The 27,703-nt window shown below is 44.6% G+C and overlaps 1 pseudogene; it reads left to right on the top strand.

The window, feature by feature from the left end:
- Positions 1-117: 117 nt before the first annotated feature.
- On the top strand, positions 118-27,227 carry LOC136491139 (uncharacterized protein At3g06530-like; annotated as a pseudogene).
- Positions 27,228-27,703: the final 476 nt, after the last annotated feature.

The raw sequence follows: 27,703 nt of genomic DNA, 5'->3' as shown, positions 1-27,703 counted from the left end.
CTATAGACTTGGTGAAACTTGAAATAGTTTTGACTTCAAAGCTAAATGTCGTTCTTTTGGGATGGAGGTAGCATATGGCTAGCTAGCTAAATTTATTATGCTATTTTCAGGACCTTGGGAAATGAAGATAGTTTGAGTACTGTGATCATGCATCTGTTACATTCATTGGTTGAGCGGATTTCACTCTTCTTCTGAACGTCAGTGGCGCCATTATAGATTGGGTATGTCACAGGAGTTGGAGTATGGATTGGCAGTCAATGTGACCGATCAATATTCCTATAAATTATGGTTTCCTTGTTTGAGTAAGCTACTAAAAGAAATCAGGCTGCATGAGATTAAAGATCTACATCTCATGCTACATTTGGCAATGAGGCTTATTCTAAGTTGCAAGATACAGAATTGATTTTTTAGATTGAATCTGAGGAAGCTGCTACTTTTATCCAGGTAGCTCATTTGGTTGAACTATTGCTCTATTAGTGTTTTTCTCTATTCCATGTTCTATTTTGCTCAAAAAGTCTAATTAGCATCTACTCTCTCCATTCCAAATTACAAGTCATTTTGGCTCTTCTAGGTGCATAGCTTTTGCTATACATCCAGATATACACTTGTTAGTGTTGATCTCCTCCGACACGGCCCAACGGTCGAGTCGAGCTCTGATCCGCGTCCTAATCAGGGGCGTCTAACCATATCATGGGTGGTGGGCCCCCGTCGCGCAGCGCCATATAAAGGAGGTCGGGGGCCGGGGCTCGTGGTATGAGGTTCATCGCCGCCCAAAGAACACTACCGACAAACCCTAATCCGATCTAGAGGGTGCGCTGACAGCGACGGGAAACGCCACCGCCTTCGCCGCCGCCGAGACACCGCCGCTACTGGACCGTCGTCACTGGACTTCACCGCCGGGACGCCGTCGTCACCGGACACCATCGCCATGGCCACCTCCTCCACCAAGCCGATGGTCTGCCTATCTACATCCCTCTCTCCTTTTAGTTCTCTCTCTAGGACGATCTACTTGTTTATTCCGAATGTAAGAGAAATCATCCACTGATCTACGCCTAGTTGATCCTTGTTTCCTAACAATGGTATCAAAGACAGGTTAGGGTGTAGATCTAGTTCGGGGAAGAACTTTAGAAGGAGATGATTCGATTTGATTCGGATTAAACCCTATCCCTAAACCTAGAAGAAAGGACAGAGAGGGGAGGGAACTACCCGGGTTCTCCTGCCGGCGTCGCCACCACCGTCGTGCGGGAAGAAGATCCCGCCACCACACAGGAGAACGAGCCAAGCCGCCGCATGACGCCGCATCGCCGGCGCGCGGGCTCGGCCTTAGAGCACTGCCGCAAGGCCACTCGACTGCAACGCGTTCACCCACGGGCGAATGCGTGCGCCGGTGAGGGGGCCTGCGGCGGCACCGCCACCTTCCTCCGGCCGCCATGGGCAGCCGCCGCTGCCGCTTGTAACACCCCCGGTGTTACGATCTTATTTAGCGCCGCGATTTAGGCCTAAGTAAAATTTTCGAAACGAGTTCCGCGGAATTTTTAATTTAAAACGTACTTGATGTGATAAGCGAATCATGTGTGACTTAGTTTCGCGGACTCAAGTAAATGCTCAAGTTAAACTACGCCGTGCGTAGGAATATTTATGAATGTCCGACGACGATTCTAGCAAGCGGTTTATTATATTAGATTAAGCATAAGAAGCAACTTTTATAAATAACATAAAATCCATTAATAAATAAAAAGATATATATATATATATATATATATATATATATATATATATATATATATATATATATATATATATATATATATATGTGTGTGTGTGTGTGTGTGTGTGTGTGTGTGTGTGTGTGTGCACTCCCGTGTTTATTTGGATAAGCACGCGTGGTTGAAAAGCTTTGGCCTAGTGACATAGTTACGTTCACATATAAACTCGTTTTAGTCCCTAGGATAAATTAGTAACGTATCCGTGAAAGCAGCCGTCCTGACCGCTTGACGCTTAAATCCGGTGGTCCGTTTTTCCAGCTCTGAAATAATCCGTCTTCCGAATTATTAACGTCGCGTCGTGTTATCGGATCCGTCGCCGCGTACGCGGGCTCGCTGGATATCGTCGATGGAGCAGTACCGTTGTCTACCTCCGTTGTCTCGTCGTATTATTGTCTTTGTCACAGCGCCGTTGTCTGCCTTCGCATTCCGCCAAGTTGAGTTGTCTCATGTCCGCACGCACCTGCTTTGATCGGTTCATTTGTTGTTCATATATACATATATCAATTCTTCTTGATCATTGATATCATGCATGGCCGGTGTCGGTCCGATCCAGCTGCCAATATGTACGTGCGGAGAGAAAGATGATATTATAATATAAAGCAGGCGAAAACGCAAGGACAACTTAACTCATCCGCTCCCTGTCTGTACGTGCACCGGCACCGTTCACGCTGTGCCAAGCTATTGGCTGTCGTAGTTGACTTTGGAATAGCAAGCGAAATGATCGGCGGGACGTCTCCCTGCCTACCTTGCTTGCTTGTCTTGTCGGCCGTGGCCTGTCTCTGTCTGTCTCCGATTCCCTCGTGCTACTTTTCTCCCCCTTTTTCTTCTTTGCTGTGCCGTGGAGGAAGCGCCCCAGCCTAGGAATGCCACTGCCGGAGACCGAGCGACTCCATTGCCATCCCCGCTTCCCCGCGAGCATGCGCGAGTTCCTTGGGCGTGCATGGCTCTCCATTTCCTGTTCCCCGTGGCTCCTCCGTGCCTGCGGCATTGCCCTGCTGCTCGTCCCGTTGTCGTGCGCCCCGCAGCGCCCTCACCTGTGGGTTCCGCCACCGTCGTGCCGAGCTCCTCTGCTGCAGCGCCTCGCCGGTGACGGCACTCGCACGACGTCTAGCTCCTCCTCGCATCCGAGCGAGCCCGCGCCCTTGGCTCTGCGCTGCCCGTGCCACGTCCCGCAGCGCCCCGCCATGGCTCCAGTCTGCCATAGCTGCCCCTCCTTCCTCCCTCGTGAGTGCGCGCAAACCCACGGCCCGCGCTGGTTCGCTACTCCCCTGCGGCTCCACAATCACCGAGCCCAAGTCCCGCGCTAGAGTCACGTGCTGAGCCGCCTTGCCCCGCCAGACTGTTGCCCCTCGGCCCACGCTGGAGCGCAGTCACCGGCGTCCTTGCTCTCCCTCCCATGCTTCCGGTCGCAGCACGTTGAAAGGATCAAGATGCCCAAGAGGGGGGGTGAATTGGGCTAATTCGAAATTCTCTTGCAATAAACAAATCCTACGGATAGCCCAATTAACCCCTTGTGCCTAGAAAAGTGTTTCTATTAAACTAATGCACAATGAACTCACAACCTATGTTCCAAACTTACTCTAGCAAGCAATTCTATGGATGTAAAACAAGTATTGAATTGCTCAAGGTAAATACTCAAGGTAAGTGCTCAAAGTAAATAGAGAGAGAAAGGAACGCGGCGATGTTTTGCCGAGGTATCGGAGAGTCGCCACTCCCCACTAGTCCTCGTTGGAGCACCCACGCAAGGGTGTAGCTCCCCCTTGATCCGCGCAAGGATCAAGTGCTCTCTACGGGTTGATTCTTCGACACCCCGTCGCGGCGAATCACCCAAAACCGCTCACAACTTGAGTTGGGTCACCCACAAGCTCCGTCGGGTGAACACCAAACTCCCAATCACCACCAAGCCATCTAGGTGATGGCGATCACCAAGAGTAATAAGCACGAACTCTCACTTGACCACGCGAAGCCTAATGAGAAGATGGATGCACACTTTGCTACTCTTGATTTGCTAGTGAGGCTACTCTCTTGGATTCTCAAATCACAAACACCTCACTAGGACCTTGCTCTTCTTGGCACTCACAAACGTGTTTCTCAACTGATGGAATGAGCAAAAGTTACTCCACTCACGAGTGGAGCTTCTATTTATAAGGCAGCCTGAAAAACGAACCGTTATGAGCTTCTGCGGGATGACCGGACGCTCCGATCGTTTTGACCAGATGCTCCGGTCAGTTCAACCCGCGAACAGTTTTCAAGTGATAACCGGACGCTGTCAGGGTCCGGTCAGTACTGACCGGACACATCTGGTCGCTCTTGGATGCTTACTGTAAACGACCGGACGCTGGATACTCAGGGTCCGGTCACCACTGACCGGACGCGTCCGGTCACTCTTTCCCAAGTCTGGACCCTTACTGGAGTCGATCGGACGCTAGTCCTCAGCGTCCGGTCACACGACCTTCCAGCGTCCGGTTACACCAGACTTGTTCTTCACGGTCAAATGAACTGACCGGACCCTGCGGCCAGCGTCCGGTCGCACCGGAGCCAGCGTCCGGTCAGTGTTGACCCTCCATTCACTTCCAACTTTTGAACATATGTGAATGAAGTTTGCTCCAAAGGATCTTAGGCATTCATAGGAGCTACCTAGAGCTAGTTTTAACAAGTGTGCACCACACCTAACTCACTAGACTAAACTAGGTCAAGCTACCCGTTCATACCCCCCTTAATAGTATGGCCAAAGGAAAAACAAAGTCCTAAACTACTCTAAGTGTCTCTCCAACTCCAATCGACACTTAGAACTAGTTATCCTTAACCTTGTCGTCCATCCTTTAAAAACCGAAACGATTTCCATCGTAGGGGCATGACAACCTTGATTGCCCAATCGATCTCCATTACCATGACCTAACTTAATTGCCTCTGCAAAACACACGTTAGTCATAGTAATCTTGTATTGACATTAATCATCGAAATCCAACTAGGGGCCTAGATGCTTTCACACGTCACCTCCCGCCATTGTCTCTTCCTTCCTCGCTCTGGCCTAGCGCCATGCGACTTCCGTCCGCCGGGCTCGCCTGCTGCTGATGTCCCTGTAGCTCCACCTCACCGCGCAACCCACTGCATTGCTGGAGCCGTTGCCGCTCGCCTGGCCGGCGCCGTCACAGTCGCCGGGCCACCACCTTGGCTCGCGCGGGTGAGCTACCGGGGCCCGGTTTGGCTTTTACCACGGCCAACACGAGGCCACACGGGTTCCCGTGCAGCTCGCCGGAGGGCTCTCTGCCGCCACCATGTCTTCCCTGGCCCCTCAGCACCGTTGCCGCCACCGTCGGTCGTTGTCTTCGGTTGTGCTTTGCTTCTGAGGAAAGGAAAAGGTGAGGAAGGGTATAAATCCAAGCAAAAACGTTATACAGGGTCCTTACTGCAAATACATTACTTGTTTGAATAGTGCCCATGGATCTCGACACGATTAGGGAAAGTGCAAGGGGCTGTTTCGCAATATTGCCGTCGCCACTGCCGTCTGGGCCGCGCGCGTGCCTGTTGGGCCATGTCGCGCTGGGCCGCTCGCGCCCGTCCCCGTGATGGGCCACGCGTGCCCCTGTCTAGGCCGTTGCTGCGCCGTCTGCCTGCCTAGGCCGTCTGCCCACCTGGGCCGTCCGCCCGTGTTGGGCCGGCTTGCCGCCCGCGCTTGCTGCCGCTGCGCCTGGCCGGCCTGGTGTCTTATGGGCCGCGCACCCGTGTGTGGCTTGCTGGGCTGCTCGCGCGCCGTGCCCTAATGGGCCAGTTAGTGGCTGCTGGCCGTACCAGTGTTGAAATGTTTTTCAAAAATCGGTTTCTAGGTTTAACTTGTAAAAATCGATATAAAATGGTATAGGAGTCCAAAAATTATGAAACTAGTTTTGTTAGTCTCCTAAAATTATGCTCTATCTGTTAGTATATTTTGTTCACAAAGTTTGATAATATTTTTGGGAGCTATATAAGTATTTTAAAATGCTTAATATTGTTAAAAGATGAACTTGTAGGAATTTTCGGGATAAATCGGTAATAGTGTTGACTCTAAAAATTTAACAGTAAACTACTAATATTATTATCTACTCACCGTAATTTTTATAGCTCAATAATAATTAGTTTGCTACGTAGATAATGATGCTCTATTTTGAATAATGATTAAATCGATAGATTAAAATAAAGAAATAACTTGGGTTTGTATAACTAAAATAATTGTTGGGAAATAACATCTTATTCGATAACATGGATATGTAGCCTAAGTACGGCCGTCGTTAGAACTAGCCCATTAACTCGAGCGGCATAAGTCGTATTTTATGAGTCACGATTGCAGTCGATTAATTTCATCTATGCATTTGCATCAATGCATATCATATAAGTACGAGGATGGATCAACGGATCAATCAAAGGATGATTGGAAATCCGAAGATGGTGTAATGGTATTCTCTCCAGGAGATGATGCGATGGGTTTTCTATCCAGATGATTGTGGAGGATCTGAAGATGTAGATACTAACTTTTTAATATATATCTTACCCAGACAAGCCCCGGCGCATGACCCCTACTTTCCTGCAGTTTAAATTATATTTGTGCATTAAGTTTTAAGGAGTTGAATGAAACCCACTTGCATATATATCTTTATCCTATGAGTCTTACTGGTATGACAGGATTGTGTAGATTGCTATGCTACAGGACTCCGGTAGAAGTCGAGTGATTGCCTGTCACTCGCGAGATATAGGAAATATATTATTGGATTATCATCACTTGGAAAAATATAAAAATGGTGGAAAGGAAAAATGATGATCGAGCAGGGATATGGGTTGGGTATTGGTGGGTGTAAGAAGTTGTGTCGCCATGGACACGGGGCATAGCTTGGTTACACTGCTTTCCCTGTCTGGTCGATTAAGGACCGTTTGTTGTATAAGACTCTAGTCAGGTCACAGACTTATTATCTTGAGCACATACTTGTGTATGGGTGCTTGGAAGACTGGTTGCCCTCTTGTCATGAATCCGGCTCTTTCTGGACCGATTGTTAGGGTTTTATTTTGGTGGAGGGGGTCCTTGCACCGCATTGAGTCCGGGACTCAGGGGAGGGGGCTTGGAGTCCTAGTTTGGATGGGGACCTAGACACCCAGGACATGAGAGTGATGGGTTGGTCCTGCTTATGCCTGGGGTACAAGCGGGGCGTGTGTTTTTGGAATACCCAGCTGGGGGCATTGATTCATGAATCGCCGAGAGATCCGGTACGGCTTGTCTACGGTTTAGCATCGTAGTAAGAACTAAAAGATGAAGGATGGAAGATGGACAAAGAAAATCTGATTGCTTACCACCTGCTTGTAAGTAGTATAGGTGCTTACATAGAATGGTTAGTTAATGAACCCAATGTGGCTATTAATAAAAATCAAATATAAGGACGCACGCTTAGTAATGCTTCTTGCAAATGCAATAAACCCACAAGCCAAATAGCCTTGTATATCCTTAGAGTCTTTTCTTTTCTCCTATCAGGTAAGTCTTGCTGAGTACAATTGAGTACTCAGGGTTTTATTCCCCCTGTTGCAGGTGACAGGTGGAGGCTTCAGCTGACCTTTGTGTGTGGATTCCTCCTGGTGGGCTCAGCGAGGATTTCTTTACGCTGCGATCATAGTTTTTATTTATAACTCTCACTAAATGCTTTTATAAATGAAAGTTTCATAATCTGTTGTCATAGTTTATATTTCTATACTTCATCATGTCATGTGTAGATATTTATTTCCGCTGTAATTCTGATAACATGTTTAGATTCTGCTGTTAAATTAAATTGTTCATAACTCTGATAATATGATTACATTCCACTGTTATAATGATAAATATTATACTCTGATGTTGTATTAAAAGTGATGTAAGGAATGGTTAAGAATGATGTAAGCTTTATTCTCTTATTTGTGATCCTAATGGCGAAAATGTGGATTTTTGGGTTCTCCCCTAGGGTGTGCCCGACGGAACCGAGTAATTTAGTGTTCTCCCCTGGGTGCTTAGTGTCTAATGGAAGATAAGCACTCCTGGGAGGCATTAGATTAGGCGGTTCTGCCACAGGTGGTATCAGAGCACAAATGAGAAATTAAGGCTTCGAAAACCTTTTCTAAACTAAAATTTGATAACCCATTTTTGCAAAAAGTTAGGACGTTTACATGCGAAGTTATATAAGTAAGCCCTATTACTATGGTTATGTATCCAGGATAGATGGCACTCTACTGACTTAGGTAGACTTAATCAAGTTTTCTGTAGGTACACTGACTCGAGCATAGTCCGATAGTATCGACTAGCTATAGAGAGAGAACGATGTGTCAAAGTTCTGAGAACGGTTGCCCTATATGTTGGCAACAGTGGAAGGATGTATAGGATGTGCATTCATGCATATCATGTTTGTGCATTGTAGCATCTACATCGCTTGCAGATACGCCCTCCATAGGTGTCACGCGTGTCGTATTATGCACGACTGGCTCATTCCTGTTCTAGAGTTAGGTCTGCACTGTGGCTTCGTGCTCCACTTCCGCCATGGTTCACGCCTGTCGTGATCCACATCTCCTCGTATCCCTTTTCTGCGCTCTTGTCGGACCCTTGCCCTACAGTTGTACTAGTCAGTAATGGCATCGCACGTCGCCTGCCTCGAACGCGCGGAATTTGGTCGATTCGTAGTAGTGATCTCGTGCGGGAACCCTAGTGAACCGTGCCAGGACCACTGAACGCTATGCCTTTATAAGCAGAGCCTGACTTAGCCATTGGTACCACCACTCGGCGCACTTTAGCTCGCTTAGCTTTTCCTTGAGCTAGCTTTTCGCTCAGCCTTCCTTGCAACCACCGCCAAAGATGGCAGGAGCCTGGGTTAGTACCTACTGCCTGAACATTGAAGGTTTTCCTAAAATCCTGCATGCCACCCTGCAAAAGCTTAGAGTCAGAGATTGTCCTAAGTATGAGGGCCATGAGTATGAGGAGCATGGCACCGAGCGGTGTGAGGTTACCATCTACATCAGGAAGAGTGAGGAGTTCCCTAACCTCACCGAAGCCTGGAGTGTGACCACAACCGGGTCTCGCTTCATCGACACCTACCAGGTTGTGGCCCACAAAGCCTTGCGGTACCTCTGCCAGATCTATGAGGAGCCCATTGCCTGTACCCCCATGCGGTTCTTTCCTCCTTTGGACAAGAATCGGCAGGCATGGAAGGCCCACATGGAGGCTTTGCAAGGGCGGGATGCGCAAGAGGACAGTCCAACCGTGGCGCACTTAACCATGTACCTGCTCGCTCTAGATGAGCAGTACGACCGTCAAGCCTTGGAACTGGGGGCATGCCTTCGGCGCGCCAGGGAAGCCAAGATCTTCAACCAGATGCTTCAGGTGCAGCTCGTTGAAGCGCTTGCCAGCGCTGCAGCTACTGAGAGCCGAGAGGCTGCCATGGAGGAAGCTCTAAAGGAGGCCAAAGATTAGCATGTTCATCAGCTGCGGGTGGCCTATCTTGTCACCAGGGCCGAACAAAGGGCGTTGGCTGCTGAAAGGCAGGATGCCCCGATCTTGGAAGGGATCCATATCCACCCGCTAGAAAGAAGGAGAACTGGTGTTGCAGCACCGCCAGCACCTCCACCCTCGGAAGTGTTAGAAGAAGAACCCCTGATTCCTCTCACTCAGTCATTGCCACGAGAAGATGTAGATTAGTTGTCTTGGGATGCTGTACCCGTAATAGTAGTGTTTTTCGTTGCTGTCCCTCAGTATTATACTATTGCCTGTTGTTCATTGTCCGTAGTTGTTGAGATCGTCTGACCGTAGGCAAATGCTATGCCGTGAATGTGAGCCTGAAGGCCTGTACATTGTACCCGTATAAGACCATTCAAAATATGCATTTTGTTTATTTTGTTGTGTTTATTGCGTTCATCTACTTTGGTTTCGTCAGCCGTGCTTAAGGTTGTCAAGGGAGATATTTAGCAGGTTACAAGAGAAGTTGACATTCGGATGCCAGCAGATCAGTCGTGATTGGATAATATTGGACACTGTATCGACTAATTGTGGATGTCCCAGTAGAACATTTGAATCTCTTTAAAACAAATCCGCTGTTGGATTTTAATTCCTTGTCCCTTGTTGTGAAGGGAACCTTTGTTGTTTGATTTTATCCCTTTGCAATACTCCCTTTTTTCTATGGTCTATGACCTCACCGCCTTCATGGCGTGTAAATTGGTAGTAGTTGCCTGGTTAATAGCTTATGGTGCCGTGACGACACCGAGGGATCCCTGTGGAACAGCTGCCACATGGTGACACTGCTCGGCACGCGCTGGTATTGAGGTTGTTGACCAAGTACCTTTACCAAGTTACACTGCCATACCACTTTTGCTATAAATAATTTCCTTGGAAATGTTTAGGTGTTCAAACGGGAAATCCACAACGGGTTGATGACATGGTGTTCTCTCAAGGTAAATGAGAGGAGATGGTTTTGGAGGAAGAAAGTATGACATGGTCTCAGTCTACATGAAAGACGGATGTGGTCGAGTAAAGGAAAGAAAAAGAAGAGTAGTAAGAAGAATAGTCTCGAGTAGCAGGTAGTGCTTGTAAAAGCCTAAGTAGACGTCAGGTCACAAGCCCTGGATTTAGTTGACCGCACTATGCATGCTGGGTCACTTCACTGCGTGCCCTACGAACGCTGTCTGTATCGGGCCCTTAGCTCCCCGTTTTCATGTGGCCGCAGCATCGTGCCGCACTCGCCGTCCTTGTACACTGTGCGCTTTTCTTTTTCCTAGTGTCCGGTTGGCTCTCTACCCCACACCATCATTCACGTACTGGACCCCCCTTCATTTCCCCTTCCCTCTCATTCTTTCTTCTTTTGGTGACATGACCGCTCACACGCCTGCCTCGTCGAGCGGACCCCCTCTCATCTCCTTTATTTTCCCCCTACCGCTCGCGCAGGAAGCGCATCACGTCCCCGACCTTATCTCCACATCATGCACCATCTGTGCATTCCATCCCTGCTGTACCCACTTCTGGTGTGTTGCTTCCCCTCCATTCGCCTCTATAAAACGCCCTTGGTCCTTGCTCTTCTTCTTCATCCCATTCTCTCGCATTCACAGCAGAGCTATGAAATCCAGTCGACTGTGAAACTAGGTTCGCCAGTCTGAGGTGATGGTGTAATCTAAGGAGAAGAAAGGATCCGTTTCATCGAAGAAGTTCAAGTTCCCTTTGGTTAGTTGGTCTTAGGGTTCACGATGTTTGAGTTCTGGGAGTCCTGTTTTTGGACCATATGGTGCTATGCCATGTTTTGGATAATCATCTTCTTGTTGTTTCTCTATTGTCCTCGTCTATCTCGCCTTCTGGAGTAGGTCTCGGTTGTACCAAGTTGCTCTTAACCATGTATCCCTAGATCCCCATGTGGTTGAGTATTCAAAGTCGTGTAGTCTTTCGTGTAATCCCTGATCTACGAAATGTAATCGCGTTTTCCCCTTCTGGTTCTCGCTTCAAATCTCGGGACAAGATTCTTTTTAAGGGGGGTTGATTGTAACACCCCCGGTGTTACGATCTTATTTAGCGCTGTGATTTAGGCCTAAGTAAAATTTTCAAAACGAGTTCCGCGGAATTTTTAATTTAAAACATACTTGATGCGATAAGCGAATCATGTGTGACTTAGTTTCGTGGACTCAAATAAATGCTCAAGTTAAACTATGCCGTGCATAGGAATATTTATGAATGTCCGACGACGATTCTATCAAGCGGTTTGTTATATTAGATTAAGCGTAAGAAGCAAATTTTATAAATAAAATAAAATCCATTAATAAATAAAAAGATATATATATATATATATATATATATATATATATATATATATATATATATATATGTGTGTGTGTGTGTGCACTCCCGTGTTTATTTGGATAAGCATGCGTGGTTGAAAAGCTTTGGCCTAGTGACATAGTTACGTTCACGTATAAACTCATTTTAGTCCCTAGGATAAATTAGTAACGTACCCGCGAAAGTAGCCGTCCTGACCGCTTGACGCTTAAATCCGGTGGTCCATTTTTCCTGCTCTAAAATAATCCATCATCCGAATTATTAACGTCGCGTCGTGTTATCGGATCCGTCGCTGCGTACGCAAGCTCGCTGGATATCGTCGATGGAGCAGTACCGTTGTCTACCTCCGTTGTCTCATCGCGTTATTGTCTTTGTCGCAGCGCCGTTGTCTGCCTTCGCATTCCACCAAGTTGAGTTGTCTCATGTCCGCAAGCACCTGCTTTGATCGGTTCATTTGTTGTTCATATATACATATATCAATTCTTCTTGATCATTGATATCATGCATGGCCGGTGTCGGTCCGATCTAGCTGCCAATGTGTACGTGCGGAGAGAGAGATGATATTATAATATAAAGTAGGCGAAAATGCATGGACAACTTAACTCATCCACTCCCTGTCTGTACGTGCACCGGCACCGTTCATGCTGTGCCAAGCTACTGGCTGTCGTAGTTGACTTTGGAATAGCAAGCGAAATGATCGGTGGGATGTCTCCCTGCGTACCTTGCTTGCTTGTCTTGCCGGCCGTGGCCTGTCTCTGTCTGTCTCCGATTCCCTCGTGCTGCTTTTCTCCCCCTTTTTTCTTCTCTGCTGTGCCGTGGAGGAAGCGCCCCAGCCCAGGAACACCACTGCTAGAGACCGAGCGACTCCACTACCATCCCCGCTTCCCCGCGAGCGTGCACGAGGTCCTTGGCCGTGCGCGGCTCTCCATTTTGTATTCCCCGTGGCTCCTCTGTGCCTACGGCATTGCCCTGCTACTCATCCTGTTGCCATGCGCCCCGCAGCGCCCTCACCTGCGGGTTCCGCCGCCGTCATGCCGAGCTCCTCCGCCGCAGCGCCTCGCCGGTGACGGCACCGCACGATGTCTAGCTCCTCCTCGCATCCGAGCGAGCCCGCGCCCTCGGCTCTGCGCTGCCCGTGCCGCGTCCCGCAGCGCCCCGCCATGGCTCCAGTCTGCCATAGCCGCCCCTCCTTCCTCCCTCGCGAGTGCGCGCAAACCCACGGCCCGCGCTGGTTCGCTACTCCCCTGCGGCTCCACAATCACCGAGCCCAAGTCCCGCGCCGGAGTCACGCGCTGAGCCGCCTCGCCCCGCTGGACTGCTGCCCCTCGGCCCACGCTGGAGCGCAGTCGCCGGCGTCCTTGCTCTCCCTCCCATGCTTTCGGTCGCAGCACGTCACCTCCCGCCATTGTCTCTTCCTTCCTCGCTCTGGCCCAGCGCCATGCGACTTCCGTCCACCGGCTCGCCTGCTGCTGATGTCCCCATAGCTCCACCTCACCGTGCAGCCCACTGCATTGCCGGAGCCATTGCCGCTCGCCTGGCCAGCGCCGTCGCAGTCGACGGGCCACCGCCTCAGCTCGCATGGGCGAGCTACCAGGGCCCGGTTCGGCTTTTACCGCGGCCAGCACAAGGCCGCGTGGGTTCCCGTGCAGCTCGTAGGAGGGCTCTCCGCCCCCACCGTGTCTTTCCTAGCTCCTCAGCACCGTTGCCACCGTCGTCGGTCGTTGTCTTCGGTTGTGCTCTGCTTCTGAGGAAAGGAAAAGGTGAGGAAGGGTATAAAAACAAGCAAAAATGTTATACAGGGTCCTTACTGCAAATACATTACTCATTTGAATAGTGCTCGTGGATCTCGGTGCGATTAGGGAAAGTGCAAGGGGCCGTTTCGCAATACTGCCGTCGCCACTGCCGTCTGGGCCGCGCGCGTGCCTGTTGGGCCATGTTGCGCTGGGCCGCTCACGCCCGTCCTCACGATGGGCCGCGCGCGCCCCCGTCTGGGCCGCGCTGCTGTGCCATCTGCCCGCCTGGGCCGTCCGCCAGTGTTGGGCCGGCTTGCCGCTGCGCCTGGCCGGCCTGGTGTCTTATGGGCTGCGCGCTCATGTGTGGCTTGCTAGGCCGCTCGCGCGCCGCGCCCTGATGGGCCAGTTAGTGGCTACCGGCCGTACCAGTGTTGAAATGTGTTTCAAAAATCGGTTTCTAGGTTTAACTTGTAAAATCGATATAAAATGGTATAGGAGTCCAAAAATTATGAAACTAGTTTTGTTAGTCTCCTAAAATTATGCTCTATCTGTTAGTATATTTTGTTCACAAAGTTTGGCAATATTTTTGGGAGCTATATAAGTATTTTAAAATGCTTAATATTGTTAAAAGATGAACCTGTAGGAATTTTCGGGATAAATCGGTAATAGTGTTGACTCTAAAAATTTGACAGTAAACTACTAATATTATTATCTACTCACTGTAATTTTTATAGCTCAATAATAATTAGTTTGCTAGGTAGATAATGATACTCTATTTCGAATAACGATTAAATCGATAGAATGAAATAAGAAACAACTTGGGTTTGTATAACTAAAATAATTGTTGGGAAATAACGTCTTATTCGATAACATGGATATGTAGCCTAAGTACGGCCATCGTTAGAACTAGCCCGTTAACTCGAGCGGCGTAAGTCGTATTTTATGAGTCACGATTGCAGTCGATTAATTTCATCTATGCATTTGCATCAATGCATATCATAAAGGTACGAGGATGGATCAACAGATCAATCAAAGGATGGTTGGAAATCCGAAGATGGTGTAATGGTATTCTCTCCAAGAGATGATGCGATGGGTTTTCTATCCAGATGATTGTGGAGTATCTGAAGATGCAGATACTAACTTTTTAATATATATCTTACCCAGGCAAGCCCCGGCGCATAACCTCTACTTTCCTGTAGTTTAAATTATATTTATGCATTAAGTTTTAAGGAGTTGAATGAAACCCACTTGCATATATATCTTTATCCTATGAGTCTTACTAGTATGACAGGATCATGTAGATTGCTATGCTATAGGACTCCGGTAGAAGTTGAGTGATTGCCTGTCACTCGCGAGATATAGGAAATATATTATTAGATTATCATCACTTGGAAAAATATAAAAATGGTGGAATGGAAAAATGATGACTGGGTAGGGATATGGTTTGGGTATTGGTGGGTGTAAGAAGTTGTGTCGCCGTAGACACGGGGCATAGCTTGGTTACACTGCTTTCCTTATCTGGTCGATTAAAGACCGTTCGTTGCATAAGACTCTAGGCAGGTCACAGACTTATTATCCCGAGCACATACTTGTGTATGGGCTCTTTTTGAACCGATTGTTAGGGTTTTATTTTGGTGGAGGAGGTCCTTGTACCACACTGAGTCCAGAACTTAGGGGCGGGGGCTTGGAGTCCTAGTTTGGATGGGGACCTGGAGACCCGGGACATGAGAGTGATGGGTTGATCCTGCTTGTGCCTAGGGTACAAGCAGGGCATGTGTTTTTGGGGTACCTAGCTGGGGGCATTGATTCATGAATTACCGGGAGATCCAGTACGGCTTGTTTATGGTTTAGCATCATAGTAAGAACTAAAAGATGAAGGATGGAAAGATGGACAAAGGAAATCTGATTGCTTACCACCTGCTTGAAAGTAGCATAGGTGCTTTACATAGAATGGTTAGTTAATGAACCCAATGTGGCTATTAATAAAAATCTAATATAAGGACGTACGCTTAGTAATGCTTCCTACAAATGCAATAAACCCACAAGCCAAATAGCCTTGCATATCCTTAGAGTATTTGCTTTTCTCCTATCGGATAGGTCTTGCTGAGTACAATTGAGTACTCAAGGTTTTATTCTCCCTGTTGTAGGTGACAGGTGGAGGCTTGAGCTGACCTTTGTGTGTGGATTCCTCCTGGTGGACTCAGCGAGGATTCCTTTACGCTATGATCGTAGTTTTTATTTATAACTCTCACTAAATGCTTTTATAAATGAAAGTTTCATAATCTGTTGTTGTAGTTTATATTTCTATACTTCATCATGTCATGTGTAGATATTTATTTCCTACTGTAATTCTGATAACATGTTTATATTACGCTGTTAAATTAAATTGTTCATAACTCTAATAATATGATTATATTCCACTGTTATAATGATAAATATTATACTCTGATGTTGTATTAAAAGTGGTGTAAGGAATGGTTAAGAATGATATAAGATTTATTCTCTTATTTGTGATCCTGATGGCGAAAATGTGGATTTTTGAGTTCTCCCCTGGGGTGTGCCCGATGGAACCGAGTAATTTAGTGTTCTCCCCTGGGTGCTTAGTGTCTAATGGAAGACAAGCACTCCTAGGAGGCATTAGATTAGGCAGGTTCTACCACACCGCTCCTCCTCATGTTTGTGGCAATGAGAGAGAAGGGTAGGGAGAGAATGATCTAGGGTTCCGGGGGAAGAGGCCAGCGCCCTGGTTTTGTCCCGCTGAGATCGACGGATAGCCATCAAATGAGTTGGACAGGCTCCAGGCGGCCGGGCCGTTTTTTGGCCCATGCGGGAAAGGAGAATCCCGGCCTAAGCCCAGGTTGCAGCCTAGGACGTGGGAGCACGCAGCGCGAGAGTGGGCCTCAGGCTGAATGAATAGTAGGGTTTTGAATTTGTTTTATTCTTTTTAGAAGCAATTTTTTGATGAATTTGCTTAGATTTCATCTCCATTCAATTTGAACCAACAGGATAAATTGTCTAGAGAGTAGATAAGTACATAGAAATGCTTATGATCAAGAATTATTATTTTTCAAGTCTTTTCATGTTTTCGCTGCTATGAATATGTTTATCCTCTAATTAAATTGGAACCAACGGGAAATTTTTAATTAGAGGAGTAGTCTGATTTGTTTAAGTCAAATTATGATATTGTTATTTTTCTGACCAATGTTGGTGATAACAATATTATAAGTTTATTTATGAGTTTTATGCATTAGTTCTATTTCTGCCCAACAGTGATGTAGAGTTAATGTAGAAGCGCATTGTATGTTTTATTTTTGACCATCGTTAAATTAAGGCATGCAATTATTATGTCAATTGTTTCTCACTTTCTCTGATGTTGTTTTCAGGATACAACCCAATGATGTTTATCTCATCCATTCCGCCTCTCAATAGAAGCAACTATAACATATGGCGAGAGAAGCTTGCGATAGCACTTACGCTGTCCGACAATGATCTAGCACTAACCTCTCCCTGTTCCTACTGAGCCTGAGGACCTGGTGAGGGCAGAAAATGAGACTGATGTAGCTTTCACTACTCGAGAGCATGACCATGCAACAATAAGAATGAAGTACGACCTTGATCGTGCGAAGTGGGATAGTTCAAACCGTAAGTGTTTGATGGTGATTAAGGGCTCCATTGAGGATCCAATAAGGGGATCAATCCTAGCATGTACCACCGCCACTGAGTATCTCAAGAAGGTGGAGAGTCAGTTTACTAGCTCTTCAAAGGCTTATGCAAGCACTCTTATTAAGAAGTTAGTTAATGAGAAATACGCTGGTGGAGGGATTAGAGAACACATATTGAAGATGAGCAACACGGCATCCAAGCTCAAACCAATGGGCACGGGGCTCAAGGATGAGTTCCTAGTTCATTTGATTTTTGCATCTTTGCCCAAAGAGTATGAGACCTTTGTTGTTAATTACAACTTATAGCTAGATAAGTGGGACATTGAGAAGCTCATTGCCATGTGTGTGTAAGAAGAGGAGAGGCTTAAGAGCTCACATGGTGACTCCATCAACCATGTGAAGGAAACTAAAATAAAAAAACTTTAAGAATGCTAAACCACAGGGGAAACCTTAGGGGACAGTAGCTCCCTTTCTAAGTCACAAGGAAAGGCCCCATAGACTGATCACCATTAGAAATTCAACAATGTTCAAATAGACAAGGATACCTGCAAATGGTGCAAGAAGGGACACTACCAGAAGGATTGTCCAGAGTTCCTAAAGCACCTGATGAGAAAAGGTGAGGACATTATTACATTTATAGATGAGTCCTTGTATTTAAGTTATGCAAAATCTACTTGGTGGATTGATTCAGGTGCAACTATTCATATTGCAAATTCATTACAGGGATTCCATATGAGTAGGACCCTGCAAAGAGAAGAAAGACACATTAAAGTAGCAAATGGAGTCAAAGCTGAAGTTGAAGCCATTGAAGAACTCCCATTAGAATTAAATGATGGCTTTGTACTTAAGCTTACAGATGTCCTTTATGTACCCTCTTTGCATAGAAACTTAATAAGTGTTTCACGTTTAGACGATGATAGATTTGATTGCCATTTTGGTAATGGCCAATGTAAGATTATGTTTAATCATAAGTGTGTTGGTCTTGCCTTTCAACAAGACGAGCTTTATTTGTTATCACTTTTGTGAGAATGTGAATGTTGTGAGCAATAAAAATGAGAATGCCTCCTCGTCTATGAATGTAAGTAATAAGCGGAAGAGAATTCATGTTGTATCATCGAAATTATGGCACTGTTATTTAGGCCATATTTCAAGGGAGATGGATAGAATGACTGATTAAGAAATCAATTCTTTCGCCATTAGAATTTTTAGATTTAGAACAATGCATTGATTGCATTAAAGGAAAGTATGTTAAAAATAAATAAAGACGCCAAACTAAGCGTAGGAATTTTAGAAATAATTCACACAGATATATGTGGTCCGTTTCCTGTTAAAAGTATGGATGGTTATGATTCATTTATAACATTCATAGATGATTATTCTCATTATGGCTATATTTATCTAATTAAAGAAAGATCTGAAGCATTGCATAAATTTAAGATATTTAAGGCTGAAGTAGAAAATCAACACAATTTAAAGATTGAGATAGTAAGATCCGACTGTGGGTGGGACTACTACGGTTGACATACCCCATATGGCCAAGTTCCTAGATCTTTTGCAAAGTTCTTACAGGAAAATGGCATAGTTGCCCAGTACTCTACACTGGGCGAGCCTCAGCAGAATGGAGTAGCTGAAAGACACAACCGTACATTGATGGATATGGTGAGAAATATGATAAGTTACTCCACTTTATCGATAAGTTTGTGGATGGAGGTGTTAAAACCGCCATTCATGTTCTCAATCGAGTACCAAGTAAATCGGTGCCCAATACACCATATGAGTTGTGGATAGGAAGAGAACCTTCACTTAACCATTTATGTGTGTGGGGTTGTCTAGCTGAGGCTAAAGTATTTAACCCAAACATTGGGAAGCTAGACTCTAAGACAGTCAGTTGTCATTTCATTGGCTATCCAGATAAATCAAAAGGTTATCATTTCTATTGTTCTGACAGATATACGAAGTTTGCAGAAACAAGACACGCTGTGTTCTTGGAGGATGAGATGGTCAGGGGGGCATGGTAGCGTGAGAAATTAACTTTGAGGAGAAGCGGGTATACATGCCCACTCCGATGGTTCAGGAGTCATTTTTCTCGCTATCTGTTGCTGTTGTGCCAATAGTGCTGGACACTATAGTGACATCACCTGTCTGTTAGTTCTCCTATGGCAACAATAAATGAATATGAGAAACCTGTCCTTCAGGATCCTATAGAGTCTGTTGTCACACATGAGGGAGAGCAACAATAGCCCCATATGGAACAAACTGCCAACTAATGAGGCCCCTAGAAGGTCTCAAAGAGCCTAGAAAATTAGTTATTCCTGATGACTACGAAGTCTATGTTAGTGAAGAACATGTTAGTGAAGAATTTCAAATAGAGGGTGATCCCACCTCATTTGAAGAAGCCATGAGAAGCGCTCACTCGTCGAAGTGGCTTGAAACCATGGAAGATGAAATGAGATCAATGAGCACCAATGATATTTGGGACTTAGAGAAAATTCCTAAAGGAACCAAGACAGTAGGCTGTAAATGGGTCTACAAAACTAAATACGACTCCTAAAGGGAATATAGAAAGGTTTAAAGCGTGAATTGTGGTGAAAGGCTTCACACAAAGAGAAGGAATAGATTACAATGAGACATTTTTTCTAGTCTCATACAAGGATTCTTTTAGAATTATAATGGCGTTAGTGGCACATTACGATTTAGAATTACATCAGATGGATGTAAAGACGGCTTTCCTTAATGAGGATTTGGTTGAAAATGTTTATATGGCACAACCAAAATGTTTTGTCATGAAAGGAAAAGATCATATGGGATGCTGTCTAAGGAAATCCATTTATGGATTAAAACAAGCCTCTAGATAGTGGTATTTAAAGTTTGATGAAACAATAAGGAAGTTTGGGTTTAAAGAGAATGTAGAGGACAATTGCATTTATATAAAGTTCAAGAGTGGGAAATTCATTTTCCTAATCCTGTATGTGGATGACATCTTACTCGCTAGTAGTGATGTTAATCTACTACTGGAGACGAAGAAGTTCTTGTCCTCAAATTTTGATATGAAGGATCTCGGTGAAGCTTCATTCATTTTAGGAATAAAGATTCACCGAGATAGAAGAAAGAGGGGTTTTAGGATTATCGCAAAAGACATACTTAGAAAAGGTTCTAAAAATATAGTATGCATGCATGTAAGCCTTCACCTGCTCCCATAGTCAAGGGCGATAGTTTTGAGGGAATTCCAATGTCCTAGGAACTCAATATGAGATCGATCAAATAAAAGCGATTTCATATGCTTCAGCTTGTCGAAAGCTTACAGTATGCTCAAGTATGTACACGCCCTGACTTAGCTTTTGATACCGGGATACTTGGTAGATATCAGAGTAATCCAAGAATAGAACACTGAAGAATGGTAAAGAAAGCTTTGCGTTATGTGCAAGGCACAAAAGGCCTCATGCTAACGTACAGAAGGTCTGATTTCCTACGTATAGAGGGGTATTCAGATTCAGATTTTGCGGGAGATATAGATGATAGAAAATCCACATCAGGCTATGTATTTACTCTCGTAGGAGGAGCTATATCATGGAAAAGCTCCAACCAAACCGTCACTGCATTGTCCACAATGTATGCCAGGTGAACTGGCTAAAAAATTTATGTCCGGGTTGAAAGTGCTCGACGACATTCAAAGGCCACTCAAATTGTACTACGACAATAAGATAGCAGTGTGTTATATGTATAACAATAAGTGAAGTGGTGCTGCCAAACACATTGACATAAAGTTTTATGTTATGAAAGACAAAGTCCGAGATCATTCTATTAGTCTCGAGCATGTAAGTACAAAGAAAATGCTTGTGGATCCGCTTATAAAAGGCTTACCGCCCAATGTGTTCAAAGAACACTTAGTTGGCATAGGTTTACGGGAAAATCTATGATCCCTTGACAATAAGGGCCTACTGTTTCAAAATAGAGAAGTGTATTCTAGCTGTTAATCTAATGGTACTAGCTGTTATGATGAGGCATGCTCTATGTACTAATCTATGATAGAATGAAAAAAGATAAAGTGATCTAAGTTTAAGTCATAAGGTGAGATCAAGGGGGACATTGTTAGTGTTGATCTCCTCCAACTCGGCCCAACGATCGAGTCGGGCTCTGATCCGTGCCCTGATCGGGGGCGCCCAACCAAATCATGGTTGGTGGGCCCCCATCATGCAGCGCCATATAAAGGAGGGGGCTCGTGGTATGAGGTTCACCGTCGCCCAAAGAACCCCACTGACAAACCCTAATCCCGTCTAGAGAGTGAGCTAACAGCGACGGGAAGCGCCACCGCCTTCGTCGCCGCCGGGACACCACCGCCACTCGATCGTCGTCACTGGACTTCACCGTCGGGACACCGCCATCACCGGACACCGTCGCCATGGCCACCTCCTCCACCAAGCCCGATGGTCTACCTCTCTACATCCCTCTCTCTCCTTTTAGTTCTCTCTCTAGGACGATCTACTTGTTTATTCTGAATGTAAGAGAAATCACCCACTGATCTACGCCTAGTTGATCCTTGTTTCCTAACAACACTATGTCTAGATATGTAACAAAAGCTATGTACCTAGAAAAGCCAAAACAACTTATAATTTGAAACATGGGGAGTATTATCTTATTCATTTACTGGCAAGTTAATAGTGAACTCCAGAAATTGTTTAGTCTTTATTTTTATGTGCTGCCATCTTTATTTGCCTCTCATAGGGTTCTCTTGGAGCACTTATGGAGGAAGTTGTCTTGTGTGGTGTGTATACCAGAGATAAAAAAGGGGACATTCATGGTGACATTATTAAGGAAGTCAAAGATTTTGCAAATGCAATACTCAAAATTATTACTGGATGGATGACTGCTTCAACATTTTTAGAGGAAATACTCAACTGTTAGATCATTCAGATAGTCATGTGAAAAGAAAGGTACTTGTTGGTTAGCAGATTTTTGTTCTATTGGTTTTGTTGAAATTGTTGCTAATTGATTTCCTTGGAAGCTCCTTTTTTCAATGTGATTGCAATTGATTTATACTTCTCTACAGACACTTGGGATGATGTCTGAAACAGCCAGACAAAACAGTTTGGTCCAAAAGCAAAGGAAAAGCATGAAAACTAAAGCATAACTCTGGTACTACTACAATTAAAGTAGACAAGAGCTCTGGTCCTTATTTCAGCAAATTGTGCTTAAAGATTCTGGAGTTCATTGACAGAGAAGTTGATTCGGAAAGTTCAGTGAAAATTTCTGCTATTTCTTTGCTTGAAACAATATCAAAAGAGTATCACTTTGATAATCTTGTTTATAGCAACTGCCTTGCAACAATCATTGATCATGTTGGCTCTGATGAGGTAGCTATGTCTTCTATATTAATTCATACTATGGGCTCTCTGATAAATGTGATTGGATCAGAAGCATTACCACAACTCAATATAATGCTAATATCACATCAGATTTCATGTTGCCCTAGTGGAAATTATGCTTAGGTACTACAAGTGCAGGTTTCGAGGCAGTTCATGGAGGTTTTGGGTATGGTAGTAGGAATTAGGAGGGGGAGAAAGTTCTAGACTTCACGGTAGCTTTTGACCTGATGATAGCCAACACTTCTTTAGAAAGAGAGAATCTCATCTAGTGACCTTTAGTAGCGGACAATACTCTAGCCAGACTGACTTTGTCCTTGTAAGAAGAAAGAACAAACAAGCATGCTTGGGTTGCAAGGTGATACCAGGGGAGTGTGTTGTTTCTCAACATAAGCTTTTGGTGGCAGACTTTCGTTTCTAGGTGCCTGCCTATAGGGATAAATAAGCTAAGATTGAAAGAACAAAGTGGTGGAAACAGAAAGGAGAGACGTCAGAGGTATTTAGAGAAAGGGTTATCAAAGAGGGCTCTTAGAAGGAAGAAGAGGACATAAACAACATGTGGGAGAAGATGGCAACCAACATTCAGAAGGTGGCCTTAGAGGTGTGTGGAGTAACCAAAGGAAGTGAAGGCGAGGCTAAAGATACTTGATAGTGGAACGAGGAAGTCCAAAGGGCTATTAAGGAAAAGAAAGAATGCTATAGATGCTTGTACCACGACAGGAATATGGACAACATAGAGAAATACAAGGTGGCAAAGAAGACTATAAAGCGAGCTGTAAGTGTGGCAAAGGGTAGAGCGCACGAGGATCTTTACCAACATTTGAGTATGAAGAAAGGAGAGAAGGACATTTATAGGATGGCTAGGGTTCGTGACAGAAAGACAAGGGACTTCAACCAAGTTAAGTGTATTAAGGATGAAAGGGAGCATCTCTTGGTGGAGGATGAGATCCAACATCGATGGCAAGAGTATTTTGACAAATTATTCAATGATGAAAATACAGGCACAACCTTTCAGTTGGATGACTCTTTTGATGACACCAATAGAAGCTTTGTGCGGAGAATCCAATAATCTGAGGTCAGAGAGGCGTTGAAAATGATGAAAGGAGGTAAGGCAATGGGACCGGATGGTATCCTAATCGAGGTGTGGAGATGCCTCGGGGACATAGCTATAGTATGGCTAACCAAACTGTTCAACCATATTTTTTGATCGAACAAGATGTCTAACGAGTGGAAGAGAAGTATATTGGTACCGATCTACAAGAATAAAGGGGATAATCAAAGTTGTACTAATTACCGGGGAATTAAGTTGATGAGCCATACTATAAAGATATGGGAGAGAGTTATCGAGCATCGCTTGAGAGCAATAACGCGGGTCTCTATGAACCAATTTAGTTTCATGTCCGGAAGATCAACCATGGAAGCCATTTTCTTAATAAGACAAGTTATGGAGCGGTATAGGGAGAAGAAGAAGGACCTACATATGGTTTTTATTGACTTGAAGAAGGCTTATGATAAAATACCAAGGAATGTTATGTGGTGGACTTTGGACAAACATAAAGTCACAACGAAGTACGTCAGGCTCATTAAGGACATGTACAACAATGTTGTGGCTAGTGTTCGAACAAGTGATGGAGACACGGATGACTTCCCGATTAGGATAGGACTACATCAAGGGTCAACTTTGAGCCCTTATCTGTTTGCCTTAGTGATGGATGAGGTCATAAGGGACATACAAGGGGACATCTCTTGGTGTATGCTTTTCGCGGACGATGTAGTGCTAGTTGATGAAAGCCGGACATGAGTGAATCAGAAACTGAAGTTATGGCGGGAGACTTTGGAGTCCAAAGGTTTTAGACTCAGTAGAACTAAAACTGAGTATATAAGATGTGACTTCGGCACTGCTACTCGGGAGAAGGAAGATATTAGTTTGGAAGGTCAAGTAGTGCCTAGGAAGGATACCTTTCGATATTTAGGATCAATACACAAAGAGACGGGGATATTGATGAAGATGTTAGCCATAGAATCAAAGCAGGGTGGATGAAGTGGCGCCAAGCATCTGGTGTCCTATGTGACAAAAGGGTACCACAGAAGCTAAAAGACAAGTTTTATAGGATGATGATTAGACCTGCTATGTTGTATGGTGCAGAATGTTGGCATACGAAAAGACGATATGTTCAACAGATAAGTATCACGGAAATGCGTATGTTGCATTGGATTTGCGGTCATACAAGAAGGAATCGAGTTCGGAACGATGATATACGTGATAGATTAGGGGTAGCACCAATTGAAGAAAAGCTTATCCAACACCGGTTGAGATGGTTTGGATATGTCCAACGGAGACCTTCAGAGACACCGGTGCGTAGTGGAATCCTAAGCTAGGATAGTAACGTGAAGAGAGGCAGATGAAGATCGAAGTTGACTTCGGCAGAGGCAATAAAAGGAGACTTGAAAGGATGGAATATATCCAAAGACTTAGCCTCAGATAGGAGTGCTTGGAAAATAGCTATTCACGTGCCTGATCTTTGATTGCTTCTGCTAGGTTTCAACTCTAGTCTACCTCAACTTGTTTGGGACTTAAAAGCTTTGTTGTTGTTGTTCCACTGGAACTGCTCCTGGACTTTCTAACCAAGACATAGCCGTGCTGCTATCTGCACTTACAACAATTGGGGGTGGTTGTGGAAAAGCTGGGTGAATTTGTTAATCCATATTTGAAGGAAATACTTGATCTGGTAGTATTGCATCCTGAATGTAGCGCTCAAATGAACGCTAAATTAGATGCAAAAGCAGCACATGTTCGAGAGCTACTGACCATTAAAGTCCCATTATGTCATCTAAATTTGTTCAATTTTTTTTCTTGGTCATATGATGAAATATGAACGTGCCTGTTTTTCCTTGGATCTCATCAAGTTATTGGCTGCAGGTCGCTTATCCTCCCACCTTTACTGAATATGTACTCCCTTGTTGCAAAATGTGGAGATGGTAGCCTTTCGTTTGGCATTCGATATGCTTGCTAGCCTAGTTGGTACAATGGACCGGCTGGCTGTAGAAACTTACCATCCGAAAATATATGAGCATTGTTTAGCAGCTCTTGATCTCCGTCGCCAACATCCTGACTTTTTGAAGAATAATATAAATATGGTGGAGCGAAGTATTATTTATGCCATAATCACTCTCACCATGAAGCTTACAGAGGGCACTTTAGTAGGCCACTTTTTCTTTGTACTTTGGAATGGGCCGAGTCCGAAGTTGATCAGTCCTCATCAAAGAAAAGTTTGGACCGTGCAATTGTTTTCTACAATGGTTTACAAACTTGCTGAACAACACAGGTACCTTCATAACTGCATTGAATACTGTATCCTAAGTTATGTTCAGATCATACTCAGAGCTTGATTTCACCTTTCTTTTAACTGTCAGTAATCGACGCTATTGGTCTGGTGTATTACGCTCATCATTCTTAACGACCCCAACTAAAGGCCCCGTTCGGCTGGCAGAATTTTGGCTGAATTGTTGTGAGAGAAAAATACTGTTCCGGCTGAAAAAAGAAGCCGAACAAACCGAATATGGGGTAAGCCAAACGGGACCAAAGCATGCTTTTTTTTCAACTACCTGCTGCCATATATTTTCTCTCTTGATTATTTAATTTGTCTGTGAAGGTCCTTGTTCACACCTTACTTCAAGTATCTACTGGAGGGATCTATCCAGTATCTGTCTAAAGACGATGCTTTAGCTGGTTGGAAACAAAATTGAAGATGTTCAAGTTGAACAGAAGGATAAATTTTGGAGGTTAAAAACTTAAAACTGTGGAATTTAAGAGCTCTAGTTTTGAAAGCCTTATACAAATGTTTCCTTTATGATAATGACCAGAAGATCCTCGATTCCTCTAATTTCCAGGTTGGTTGGTTCTTTGTACTACAAGTGTTTCCTTTTTGTATCTGGCGTGTGCTTTTTGTAAGGCACAGAAAAAAAAAGTGCATGGCAGTGCCTTTCATGTTCTGTTGTACTCCTGCAGTCCTGCTATCTCAAAATATAAGGCGCACACATATTTCAAAATACAAACTTCATAATCTTTGACCAACAATTAGTCTAATAATATAAAAAATATGTGGTACAAAACTACTTGCATTATATTTGTATTTACAAATACTCTGTAACGATTAAACTTTTGTTGATCTGTAAGAGGAATTAGCAGTCAATTTGTGCCTTTGGAGACGGCACCAACTCAAATCGGCGTCATGTTCTGTAATAATTCTTTGTTCCTATGATATTAGTACCATCCACCTTCAACCCGTGCAGTTTTTCCCAGTGATATCTTTGTATTTTAATATATTTGGTGTTTGCAGGTTCTTTTGAAGCCTATTGTCTCCCAATTTGTTGTGGAACCACCAGAATCTATTGAATCAGTTATGGATGCTCCATCAATTGAAGAAGTAGATGAAAATATTATTTTGTGCTTGGGCCAGGTGGCAGTCACTGCACGATCAGATGTTCTTTGGAAGCCTCTAAGCCATGAGGTGGGAATCTCTTAAGGTTTTAAGATTGTTTGCCTAACTAAACTAATTTCGTAACTCACAGGATTTAGGTTACCTAATATAAAGAATCGTAAAGACTAAAGACTATGAACAACAGTGTACAGGATTTATTGCTCACTCCCTCCGTCTTACCACTTCCTCGTAAAATTGCAGGTGCTGATGCAGACCAGGAGTGATAAAGTTCGCCCCAAAATGCTGGGTCTGAAGGTTATCAGGTACATGGTCCAACATTTGAAGGAGGAGTACGTCGTTCTCCTACCAGAGACCATTCCATTCCTAGGCGAATTGCTTGAGGATGTGGAGCTTCCTGTCAAGACACTGTCGCAGGAGATCTTGAAAGGGATGGAAACCCTCAGCGGCGAGAGCCTCGGGCAGTACCTGTGAGGCCTCAGCTCCTCGCGATGGTACCCTTTGGCTGATGAACTGTAGAACATCAGCCATCATGCTCATTATCTGTATATCACATCGGACGTATTTACCTTGTAATTTATGCAGGTTACACTTAAAAGATGTATGTAAAATAAATTTGAATCTATACAAATTTGGGCCAATAATCATAATTTGAACTTTTCGTGGGCATTTGAGTTGCTTGCTTGTCTTTTTTTTTTTGGATGAAGGAAGTTTTATTGGCCCCGCTTGCTTTTCCTGTATCGACAAAAATCAAATGTATACCAAGTGATTCACATCTCTGTTTTAATCTGGTGTGCGTTATAATTAGGCTGTTAAGATTGGCTGGCTGTGCTCGGTGACTTTTGGGTGATCCGCACCGCACCCTCCGCGTCAGGGTACCATCTACTAATCACGTGCCAGGAACAACAGCACATGGAGCAGATAATGCTTCTGAACTCCTTGACCTTTCT

Source organism: Miscanthus floridulus, chromosome 11 (assembly GCF_019320115.1).
Source record: "Miscanthus floridulus cultivar M001 chromosome 11, ASM1932011v1, whole genome shotgun sequence".
NCBI classification, from domain to species: domain Eukaryota; kingdom Viridiplantae; phylum Streptophyta; class Magnoliopsida; order Poales; family Poaceae; genus Miscanthus; species Miscanthus floridulus.
The sequence above is the reverse complement of the archived record's forward strand: the minus strand, read 5'-3'. Positions and strand labels throughout refer to the sequence as shown.